Source organism: Artemia sp. Qi Xiang Cuo, chromosome 12 (assembly GCF_049724085.1).
Source record: "Artemia sp. Qi Xiang Cuo chromosome 12, ASM4972408v1, whole genome shotgun sequence".
Taxonomy (NCBI): Eukaryota; Metazoa; Arthropoda; class Branchiopoda; order Anostraca; family Artemiidae; genus Artemia; species Artemia sp. Qi Xiang Cuo.
Window position 1 is genome coordinate 24,061,366 of NC_142805.1, and position 12,059 is coordinate 24,073,424.

The window sequence follows — 12,059 nt, forward strand, 5'->3', positions numbered from 1 at the left end:
AGACTCCGGGAAAATAGCATCCTTGACACATATTCAGAACTTGGGAATCCTTGCCATTTTTGGAAGAAGTGGAAGATAAAAGAGAGAGGAGCGAAATAAATTTTTATCCACTCTCCTAAAGGAAATACAGTACGTTAGCGTAGATGAGTTAACGTTTGGAAGAATTAAGAGTACTTCAAGAGATCGACAAGAGGCTTATTCAGGGGTCCAGACAAGATGCCTTGCCATTTTAGGATGAAGAAGAAGATGAAATAGAGAGGAGCGAAATACATTAGTTAACGTAGATGAATTAACATTTAAAAGAATTAAGAGTGCTTCAAAAGATGTGACAAGAGTATTGTTCAGGGCTTCAGACGAAATGCATGATTGTATATTTATAAAGAAGAAAGTTTGAGCACCAAAACAAATAAAAAAGAAGTTCGGTTGATTTGTTGAAAAATTAGAAATAATTTTAAATTTGATTTTGTAACTCGATCTTTTGTATTGGAAGTATTCATATCTTAGCCTTTATGCAGCCTACTGTTCTTTGTTGCTATTTTGGGAAAAGAGTAACATAAAATCTTATGAGTGTGCTAAATATGGCGAAACTGATCTGATCCTCAGGACCCAGAGCAAGAGGGGATCCGAAAAAGAGGTTTATTCGTAGTGAGATAAATAATATTTTTATGCTAAAAGCCACATAAGTGGAAAAAGATCCAACTCCAAACTATTTTTTTATTTCCTTTTCAGAGGCAACTCTATAGCGGTGCCTATAATAAAGGCCTTACGGCTCCAATGTTTTATTATTTTTTTTTTTCCCAGAGACACTTCATGTGGAAGGGGTCATCGTTTAAACTTCAAAGGGGGCTCATTCGATTGGAAATCGAGAGTTTTGGTGCCCTTTTTAAGGGTCAAAAGTGATCGGAAGGCAACTTTCACCCCTTCCATGCCCACCATTTCCCAAAACACATCCAATCAAAATTTTGATATCAATTTTGTTCTACGTAATCGATTTCCAGAGAGAAATTATGTTTTTGAGGAGGACTTTCCCCCACAGCCTTTCAGGGCAAGGGTTGTAAGTTATGCCCTGGGGGCATATGAGCTTTTTATAGAAAGCTTTGTCGTAGAAACTCCGATAAGGGCTCATTCGATTGGAAATTCCAAGGGCTAGTGTCGTTATTAATAGTCGAAAGCGATTGGAGGGCAACTAACCCCCCTCTCACGCCCACCTTTTCCTCAAACATATCCAATCAAAATTTCAAGATAGCTATTTTGTTCAACGTAGTTGAAAGCTCTGGAAATTAGGTCTTAGAAACTATGTTTTTGAGGAGGACATTCCCCCCACAGCTCTCAGGGTAAGGGCTGTAAGTTATGCCCTGGAGGCATATAAAGTTCTTTAAAGAAAGCATTGTCGTTGAAACTTCAAAAAGGGCTCACTCGATTGTAAATTTAAATGGGTAGTGCCCTTTTTAACGGTCAAAAGTGATTGGACGGCAACTAAAACCCCTTCCACACCCACCATTTCCCCAAACACATCAAATCAAAATTTTGAGACAGCCATTTTGTTCAAGGTAGTTGAAAGTTCTGGAAATTATATCTTTAAGCAGGGCACTCCCCCCACAGTCTTCAGGGCAAGGATTATAAGCTATACCATGGGGCATATATGGTTCTTATGGAAGGAATGATCGTATAAACTTAAGAAAGGGCTCATTTGATTGGAAATTGAAAGTTCTAGTTCACTTTTTAACGTCAAAGGATATCGGAGGGTAGCGAGCCCCCCACGCCCTTTTTACCAAATGCATCAGATAAAAATTTTGAGATAGCTATTTTGTTAAAAATACTTAAAGGGTCAGATAACAAAATCTCCTGGGTTAATACAACCCCCCAGGGCCTGAGGGCAAGTGTTGTAAGTTATACCCTGGGGATATATTTTGTTCTTATGGAATGAATACTTGCATAAACTTCAAAGGGGGCCCATTTGATAGGAAATTGAAAGTTCAAGTTCACTTTCTAAGAGTCAAAAGAGATTGGAGGGCACCTATATCCCCCCCCTCCCAAGCCCTTTTTTTCTAAAACCCATCTGATAATAAATTTGAGATAACAATTTCTTTAAAAATAGTTCAAAGACCATATAACGAAAACTCCGGGGTCGACACATGCCCCCAGGGCCCAAGGGCAGGCGTTGTAAGTTATGCCCTGGGGGAATATATGGCTCTTATGGAAGAGATGCTCGTAAAAACTTGAGAGAGGACTCATTTGATTGAAAATTTAAAGTTCTAGTTCAGTTTTTGAGAGTCAAAAGAGATTGAGGGCAACTAGCCTCCCCCCCCAGCCCCTTTTACCCAAATATATCCGATAAATTTTTTAGATAGCCAGTTAAAAACATTTCAAAAGTCAGATAAGAAAACTCAAGTGTCGACACAACCCCCCAGGGCCCGGGTGCAGGTGTTATAAGTTATGCCCAGGGGTATATATGGTTATTATGAAAGGGATGCTTGTACAAACTTCAGAGAGGACTCATTTGGTTGGAAATTGAAATTTCGAGTTCAATTTTTAATATTCAAAAGAGATCAGAGGGCAACTAGCCCCCCCCTCCCCTCCAAGGGTAGTAATTAATCTCTCATCTCCCATCATTTAGATTAAGGGCAGGGGGCTGATGCCGCAAAGAGTGTATTTTAAAGCCAAATATCCTAACTCTCACTGAGCCACCAGATAAATGTTGAGTGAGTTCTAGGGAAGAAGGGGGGAGGTAGAAATTAATATCTAATCCCTCCTAATTTACGGGAATATTTCTGGCATATATCAATTTCAAATGGCCTATAACAATATCAAATGTCCATTTTTTAGAGTTTTGGTTACTATTGAGCCGTCCCTCTCCTTATTTATAGTTCTTTACCATGAACTATATTACCGCCAAATATAGACGGTTGATAAATCATTTAACAGCTGTTACAAATATATTTGGACAAAATATGAAATAGAGTAGCCCTGTTATGAAGCCTACCCCAAAAACCGATATAAATGCAACTTACTTAATAACCGAGATTAGGCAGGGAGCTGCCTAATGTTTGCTTCACAAGAACTGCAATCAAACTATGACATTATAAGTTTGAACGAAAAGAAAAAAGAAAAGAAAAACTGATCCATTCAAACTCGTTTAACCTGGTATTTCAAAAATAAATGTTTTTATTTCATGCTTTAATCTTCATACCGACCTTTTTTGTGCAAAAGAATCTGTTTTTAAGTCTTGCATTTCTGTTGCTATGTTAACTGAATAAATTTAAATTGGTAAGATTTCAAGCTATGTATGTTTATATTTTCCAGCCATTTAAGCATGCGTTCGAGTATCAGCCTAGAATTGGGGCTATTGGCATGAAAAATGCTAAGTACTTCACGTAACAAAAATGTTAAGGTCAGGTAACATAAAATCCGGTGTCGGCAAAACCCCTCAAGGCCCGTTGGCAGGCGTTGTAAATTATGCCCTGGGGGCAAATATGGATCTTATAGAATGGATGCGCGAATAAACTTCTTAGAGGGCTCATTTTATTGGAAATTAAAAGTTCTTTTTCATATTTTCAGAGTTAAAAGAGATCGGATGGCAACTAGCCCCTCCCTCTTCCACGCATTTCTTTCCCAAAACCCATCCCATAAAAATTTTGAGATGAACATTTTGTTAAAATAGTTCGAATATCATATATTATAACTTTGGGGTCGACACAACCCCCCAGGGCCTGGGGAGAGGCGTTGTAAGTTATGCCCTGGGGGCATATATGGCTCTTATAGAAGCAATCAATTATCCCAAACAAATACGAACAAAAATTGATAAAAAAAGAACTTTCCGAGAAAGAAGTTTTTCAAGGAAAAGTAAAGCCCATTTTAAACAGAAATTAAATAAAAATCATAGCAAAAAAACATACAACAAGTAATAGTATAAATATATACATAAATCTTAAAGCGAGTAATGCTTAAATTGAACATGCAAATCAAGCTTAAAACGGAAAAAAAATATTGCTATTGAAATATAAATGAAACCCAAAACGAAGAGAAATTAAACAAACAATCTATGCAAACAAACATACAATAGATATTAATGTAAATGAATAAATAGATCTTAAAACGAGTGAAACTAAAATTGAATATGCAAATGAAGCTTGAAACGAACAAAAATCACTACAAATAAGAGTTTGGATATCGCCTCCTTCTCTCACTGTAAAAGTCTAAAACCTATTGCGTCATTGGCTTTTTTCTAAAAACGAATTATATTACAAATATTTTCTTTTGTACTTAATATTCAAAATAAAAATTAAAATTAAAACAAATTTTGAACTGATGAGCTTTCAGCAATTATATCATTATACATTAAATATTCAGTTTAATTTATTAGTTCTTTCTAAAATTGTTCAAGACGAATATAGTTTCACTGCAAACAAGTATTTGGATGCCGCCCCCTTCCTTAACTGTGAAAACCTAAAGCCTTCTGCGTCATTGGCGCTTCACTGAAAACGAATTATATTACAAATAATTTATGTTCTAGTTCTTACAGCATTGAAAATGAAAATAAAATTACAGTGAAATAAATTCTTGAACTGATGGATCTTTCAACAATTAATATCATTATATATCAAATGTTCAGTTTGAATTTGTTTATACTTTCCAAGGCTGTTCAAGACACATATAGTTTTCAGCAATGTGCCAATGACTCGGTAGGTTTTAGATTTTTACAGTGAGAGAAAGAGGCGATATCCAATTTTAAGAAAGGTAGGCATGTTCCACCTTGCTAAAACCAAAAATATGCAGTGATTCTCCATTAATACGATTGGAAAACCAAAATGGGCGAGGGACTCTCAAATTCCGTCCCGCCACTCCTACTATCAAATTTTAGCATGAAGATAGGAATATTACACACTGTTTGAACCGGGATCGGGCAAGAATGTACATGATTGGAAGAAAAAGTGAAGCCAATACCTTCCAATAGCGCTCCACCTCTCCCTCGCTAGCTTTCCAGCAGAGAGTTAAGCATGGTGTACGTTATTTGAACCAGAATCATGCTAGTATTTTAAAACTAGTACGATCTGAGTAAAAAAATTTAAGATTGAAGCACCCTTTCCGTGCCGAAAAGCTGCAGAATAGATGACACGCTGAATTTATTTGAAGAAATCACGAAATGATTTTTAATATATATTAGTGAAGGCCTGAATTAGTTTGATGGTCAATCCGATATCCCCACCTTTCCTTCCCACCACAAAATTCCTAGCAGAAGAATAGGCAGTTTGCACCTTCTAGGAACCAAAACCGGCAGTATACCCCCCCCCCCCTTACCTAACTCACCTTTTAGTACAAAGGTAAGGATATTGTACCTATGCACACAGTTTTAACCTATTTTACTGAAAGATTTAATTGAGCCTTTGGTCCATCTAGCGCTTTCCCCTCTTCCAACCTCCTCTTCCAACCTCCTACTTTTTATATGAAAGGTATACAAATAAAAAGTTTATCTAAAAGTAAAGGTTTTAGTTTATATACATTGTGCATTTTAAGACCAACAACATTAAATGGATGTCATACCTAAAAAATAAAATACCTGACTTTATAATAAACCTGACTTTAAAAACATCGTATTTTGCCACTGTCGCTAAGTAACGCGTTATTTTTTTTTTATTTTTTTTTTTTTTAAAAAAAAAATATTCTTGACATATAAGCTTTTTGAAGCTGTGAGGGGTCGGCAACTGTAGAATTTATTTGATGGCGAAGTAATAGAAACAGTTTGTTACTTCCACAATGCTCTTGCCAGCAAAGGTAACCAAATGTTGTTGAGGTACTAGCAACATAAATTCAGCGTTAAAAACCAAATGGGCTCTAAAATTTAGCTAAATTGATGCTTTATGAGTGTTCATTTGACAAGAGTCAGTTAAACGTAACTGACTTGATATGATATTTCCGTGTTTCGAATTAAGCAATTATTCTACTGGAAAGTGAATATTACTGACATCGTCTGGTAATTGCTGGGAATCATCTTAAGCTACTTTGGCAGCCAGATTTCACGTCACTGAATATATATATATATATATATATATATATATATATATATATATATATATATATATATATATATATATATATATATATATATATATATATATATATATATATATATATATATATATATATATATATATATATATATATATATATATATATATATATATATATATATATATATATATATATATATATATATATATATATATATATATATATATATATATATATATCTTCAGGCAAGTGAACATTCATCTAACCTCTGTTACGGATAGGATTTGAGAACGTATTTTTTTCAAACAGAAAAACTGTGTTCAAAATAAATAAAAGCTGAATTGTAAAATGCAGTATAGTAATAGATTTCTGATCTCAGTTTCTGAAAAAAAAACACAATTACGAAGTTTAAAAAATGCCAAGAAATAGCAAATACTAGATGGTGTTGTTGCTACTACTGTCGCTCCCACTCTTATAAGTTTCCCATACTCCTTGGGCTTGAACTGAGCCAATAGGAGAAGTACAGCAACACCCATTTGACTTTTTACCAAATCTTGCTACTTCAAACATTTTTTGTTGTTGTTTAAAACCAAGTAATTTTTGTCATTCTATCACAAACAAATTGACAAAAAGCTTTTTGTTGAAAGAAAGCTTTGTTTGGTTTAATTCCAAACTCTGAGTCTCAAACAAAGGCTTCTAAAAGATGGAAAACAAAACAAAATAATCAATGGGAATATTTCAGCAGTTCAATATTTTATTTCACAGTAAGTTTTATTTTTATTTTGAATGTTGTAATATGTACAAAAGAAAATATTTGTAATACTATTCATTTTTAGTAAAGCACCAATGATGCAGCAGGCTTTAGACTTTTACAGTTAGGGAAGGTATTAGTAGTCAAACTCTTCTCTGAAGTGATTTTGTTCTTTTTAAATTTGACTTATATATTCAATTTTAATTTTACTCGTTTCAATATGTATTTATTTATGTTAAAACCTGTTTTATTTTTTTTTACTACGATTGTTTATTTAATTTCTGTTCGTTTTGCGTTTTAATTACTATTATAGGAATTTATTTCAGCTGGTCTTAAGTTTAATATGGGTCTTTACAATTCTTTGAAAAACTTATTTTTCAAAACTTTTTTTCAAATTAATTTCTGTTGTTTTTTCTTATTGCCAAAGTTTCAAGTTTTTCAACATTCCTCATTTTAAAATCAATTTTTTTTTCAACATCAAAATTTTATCAAAGTGCCAAAACATCAGAGTGATGTTTTTTTTCGATATTAAAGTTTCAATGTTCAGCATCCCCTCAACTTTCCTAAGAGGAGTCACAAATAGATAAAGTAGCAATCGCAGTTACAGCTGGAATTTGTTGATGTTGGAAGTAGTCACAGTTGCGGTCACCACCAATCTTATTTACATTCAAAATAGTAGCAGTAGTAGTAGTGGCCCTGGAAATTTCAAGTTAATACCCCTACCTGTTCCTTAGAGATTGCAGATAGGCCTTTTTGATAACTGGGATACATATAGGTTCTTTTGATTTACCTCAACATGTCCCTTAACCCTTACCTAAGTTTTGCCTCAATTCCCTTAGGTTTTTTGGGCACATTCAGGATCAAACATTCCACCCTGTCATAATGATAAATTCTGTCTGTAGAAAATGGATCATTTGCATAATTTACATTTCTTGCCCTGGAGTTGCGGTGGCACTGCATCCCCAGAGCCTTAGCTATTAGACATTGTGACTATTTCAAATAAAATGTCTTTTTAAGATATCTTTCAGTATCAAGAATAGAATATAAAAGGTCAAGAGACTCCCTTCGTTCCTTTTTCAGAATGCCTCCCGGCATCGTTCAAAATTTCAACTTAACAACCTTAGCCGTTCCTTAGGTGTCGCTGGTGTGTCCTTTTGAAAATTCTCCTCCAAAATTGTGCTTTTATTTGTTTGACATCCACTAAACATTTTCTAAAAGTTTTACCTCATTATTCGTAGCCGTCTTGGAGACCAAAGATAAAACATGCTATCTTCCCCCAATAGCTAGCCTTGTACATAATTAATGGGCAACTTATATAGCTTAAGACACTTGCCCCAGGGGCTGTGGGGCTTAAGTCATTTCCAGAGGTAGAGCTATTTGTCTTCATCGAATAGTTTTAACAAGTTAGCCATCCCAAAATTTTGGTTAGATATCTTTGGAGGGAGGGCTGCTAAAACGGGAATGGGATGGGGACTGGTTGTCTCTTGACCACTTTATAATATCTTCCTTCCTCAAGATGCTCTGAAAGTTTGATCTTAATAATCTCAGCTATTTTTGTGATACTGCAGATACGCCTTTTTGATAAACTGGATGAACATAATATCTTTGGATTTAGTTTAACATATTCCTGAAAATTCGTCAAGTTTTCATCTTAATGCCCTTCGCCTTTTTGGATATATTCAGAATAAAATATTTCCTTTTTTCCTAATGATAAATCCTGCATTTAAACAATGGGCAAATAGCATAATTCACAATCCTTGCGCCGGCGTTATTAGGGCATGTCATTCCTGGAGGCATAGTTACTAGAACTTTAGAGTAATTGGAACGAAATGACAATCTCAAATTTTCGATCAGCATTGAGCAGAGGGGACACCTAAATAGTACAAAGATGGGGGAGGCTGGCTACTCCAAAATCTCTCTTCAACATCTCCTTAACATACCTTGAAATTTTCAACTTAATATCCTCAGTAGTTCTTCAGATATTACTCATATTCCATTTTCACAAATATCAAATACCATAGAGAGTTTTGATTGTGTTTGCCATCCCTCTCAGCATTTCATTTAAGTTTCACTTTAATACCCTAAGCCCTTTTGGAGACCAAGGATCAAGCATGCCCCTTTTCCAATAAAATTCCTTATATGTTGACAATGGGAAATTTTATAAATTATAGCCCTTGCCGGAGGCTGTAGGGAGGTGTGTCAACCCTTGAGGCATAGTTATTTGACTTTTGAGCTATTTTGAACATGATGGCTATATCAAAATTTTGATCTGATGCATTTGAGGAAAAAAACACGTGGGCTGGTTGCCATTTGATCACTTATGATTCGTAACAAGGGCACAAAAACTTTTGATTTCTAATCACAGTTTATGCGACCATCCCCTCCATAAGAACCTTGTATGTTAGCAATTAGAAAGTTGCATAACTTACAGCCCTTGTCTCTGGGGCTGAGCTCAATCAACCCCAGAAGCATAGATATGTAGCCTTTCGACAATTTTTAACAAAATGGCAGTCTCAAAATTTTGACCATATACATTTGGGGGAAAAGACCATGAGGGGGGTGGTTACCGTTTTCCAATCAAACTAGCCCCGCCAAGGTTTTCGCGACCACCCCTTCCACAAAAACCTTATATGTTAACAATCGGTAACTTGCAGGAATTACAGCCCTTTCCCTGGAGGCTGTGGGATTTTGTTAGCTCAATGCCGATCCTCCCTCAAAACAAAACACGACGCAGCCATTCTTTTCACACACAAAAATACAAATTTCGAATGCTTGTTACTTGGGCTTGAAACCTCCGCCTCTAAGATTCTCTGACATATTGGATTTAATGGTGTAATTTTCATCAAGCTCCCCCGTTTTAGGGGGGTTCTTCTCTTAAAGCTAAAAAAAATCATGTACATTGAGGTTAGCAAAAATACCAGAATCCTTGATAATATACTGTTAAAAAAAATCTGTTTTTTCTTCTTTTTTTTCATATCCGAATTTTATTGCCAATGATTGTCTTTTTGCTTATTTTCGTTGCCATGAACGGTTTGATAGTCCGATGCTTAATTAAATATTTGGTAATTTTGATATAGATATCTATGGTTGAGCTATCAGTGTCGCATTAAATTTATAAAATTTTATTGAAGTTTGAGCATGATTTGGATTAACTATATAATCAACCCTGCATAACTCAATATCGTGGTAGGGCAAAGAGGTGCTCTACAAATCCAATACCGCCCTCCTTCCACCTTATTTCCAAAAATTGCATATAAATACAAAATAATCTCTACACAATGAAGTTATTCCGGATAAATTTAATCCGTTCCTTTTAAAACAGAATCCCAATAGAGATTCAAATTCGAAAAAATCGCTTCTTAAAATGTTTTCGTTCTTAAATTTAAAAATTAATAAATTAAATACAATTGAATAGTAAAGGTAAATAAATTGAAAGGATTGACAGAAATCTTTATATTCGTCCTGGATCAACGATGTAGGTGACGAATTTTGGAATGGCCAATGATTTTAAGACGGTATGTAAGCAAAAGTTTTTTCGCCATTGAGTTCCTACGTGAAAAGGAAGTGGATCTTTCACGTCATTGATAAAATAGAAGAAATCTCAAATAGTTATTTCCCTTGGATATTGAAGGCCAGACATATCTACTCCAAGCTCCCCAACTATAATAATATTTTCATGTTCTACACTCAAAAGGGAGAGCAGAGTCCTAAAACACAGTTCAACTTCCCCGTAATTTTCTCTTATTTTTTTTATAACTTGGATATTTCTTTGATTATTCAATTTCCAACGCTCTGAAAATAAATTCATACGGGTATTCTTTTTCTGTATAAGTGATGTAGAGACAAAATAGTTTAAATGAACCCACAACAACTCTGACACCCTGGGTCAACCTCATTCCGGTATAACATCCATTTTGACTTTTTTGGGGGGAGGTCTGTGGGGTTTGATTCCAAAAGCCAAGCATTTTTCAAGGGGGTCAGTACTATGGAGCTCTCCCGTTTCCGTACTAGTTTTACGGAAACTGAATTTTTAAGAAATATTTTTATGAACTTCTGGGTCATAGTGGAGACATGGACCATCCCATAATTAGTGACAAAACTTGGAGATAGGGGACAGGGGGATCGTGCCCATTATATTTTGCCCCAATCCCTTGATTTTGAAAAATCCCTTTTTGAGGGTATTTTGTTTGAAAAACGCCTTTTTTTTGTTTTTTCATCAGATATAATGAAACAAACGACAAGTTCACCTGACCCGCTAGATTTGAAAAATACATTTTGCTGCCCCCTAATTTCCGTCAATTGACGCCACTGCTTATTATACAACCCTGAAACCCATTTCTGGTCAGTTTTAAAACATACCTTTGGAAATCTTCCAAATAAATAAACTCTACATACTCTCCGAAGGGATGCCTGTACTCAAGCCATAACCTCATTCCGAATATTAGAACTATCTCCGCACTGCAGCATTAAGAAACTGCAAGATCTGAGGACTAGCAGTCCTTAGTATTTTCCAACCTATGAGACAAACTGACTTGCTCTGAGCAGCGCGAGGCAAGGGAAACAATAAGGAAAAATCTGAACTGATAAGTGTTTGGGAGTAGAGAGGCCGGTTTTATGTAATTGAAATTAATTTATGGAACAAATATTTGGGCCAAAGAATCTATTAAAGGACTTAATCTCGACATTGACTTGAAAATAATGCGTAGAAAAAGAAAATCTAGTACTATTTCTTCTTCGTAGTGCAGTATATATTGATTTAGCATCGTGCTATTTCATAGAATATGTATTGGAATACGTAAAATTGGTACATATGGAATACGTAATTAGGATATCATAGAATGCGGGAAATTGGTGCAGTACAGCTGTCAATGTCACTATTGAAAAGACTTGGGATTTAGAGTCCACTGCAATTCAACTGAGTTATAAAATAAGCAATTAAAGTAATGACAAAGTACGATTTAAACTGAAAAATAGTTTCTATGTGTCACTATTTTTTTTTTTTTGCCCAAGAAATTATGGGCAATAAAAATTGTAGTTCAGATGATGCTTTTGTAAAAAGAGCACATTATAAAAGTTAACTAATTGTAAAATTCAACTACAGCAGTGTATACAAATTTTTTTGTCGAAAGTTTTATAGGCCTGTCGGGGCCACAGTCTGGAGGTGATCCGAGTAAGTTAGAGTCACTATTTATTCTCCTTACATAATATATTCTCATTTTTTTATATTCTCACTATTTATTCTCATTACATAATAATGACAGCTTGTGTCCATATTTCTGCATATTACTGCTTATTAGAT

General features: G+C 34.8%; 1 protein-coding gene across 2 annotated transcripts in view; it reads right to left on the reverse strand.

The window, feature by feature from the left end:
* Positions 1-11,216, reverse strand: part of LOC148945908 (5-hydroxytryptamine receptor 1B-like) — a 229,068-nt gene extending 217,852 nt beyond the window's left edge. The window contains exon 1 of one of the 2 annotated variants that reach the window (XM_089097811.1): positions 11,156-11,216. The gene's annotated coding sequence lies outside the window, so the exon portion shown is untranslated. Of the gene's footprint in view, positions 1-11,119 lie in introns of both variants that reach the window. The other variant, XM_089097812.1, reaches the window with a different exon arrangement.
* Positions 11,217-12,059: the final 843 nt, after the last annotated feature.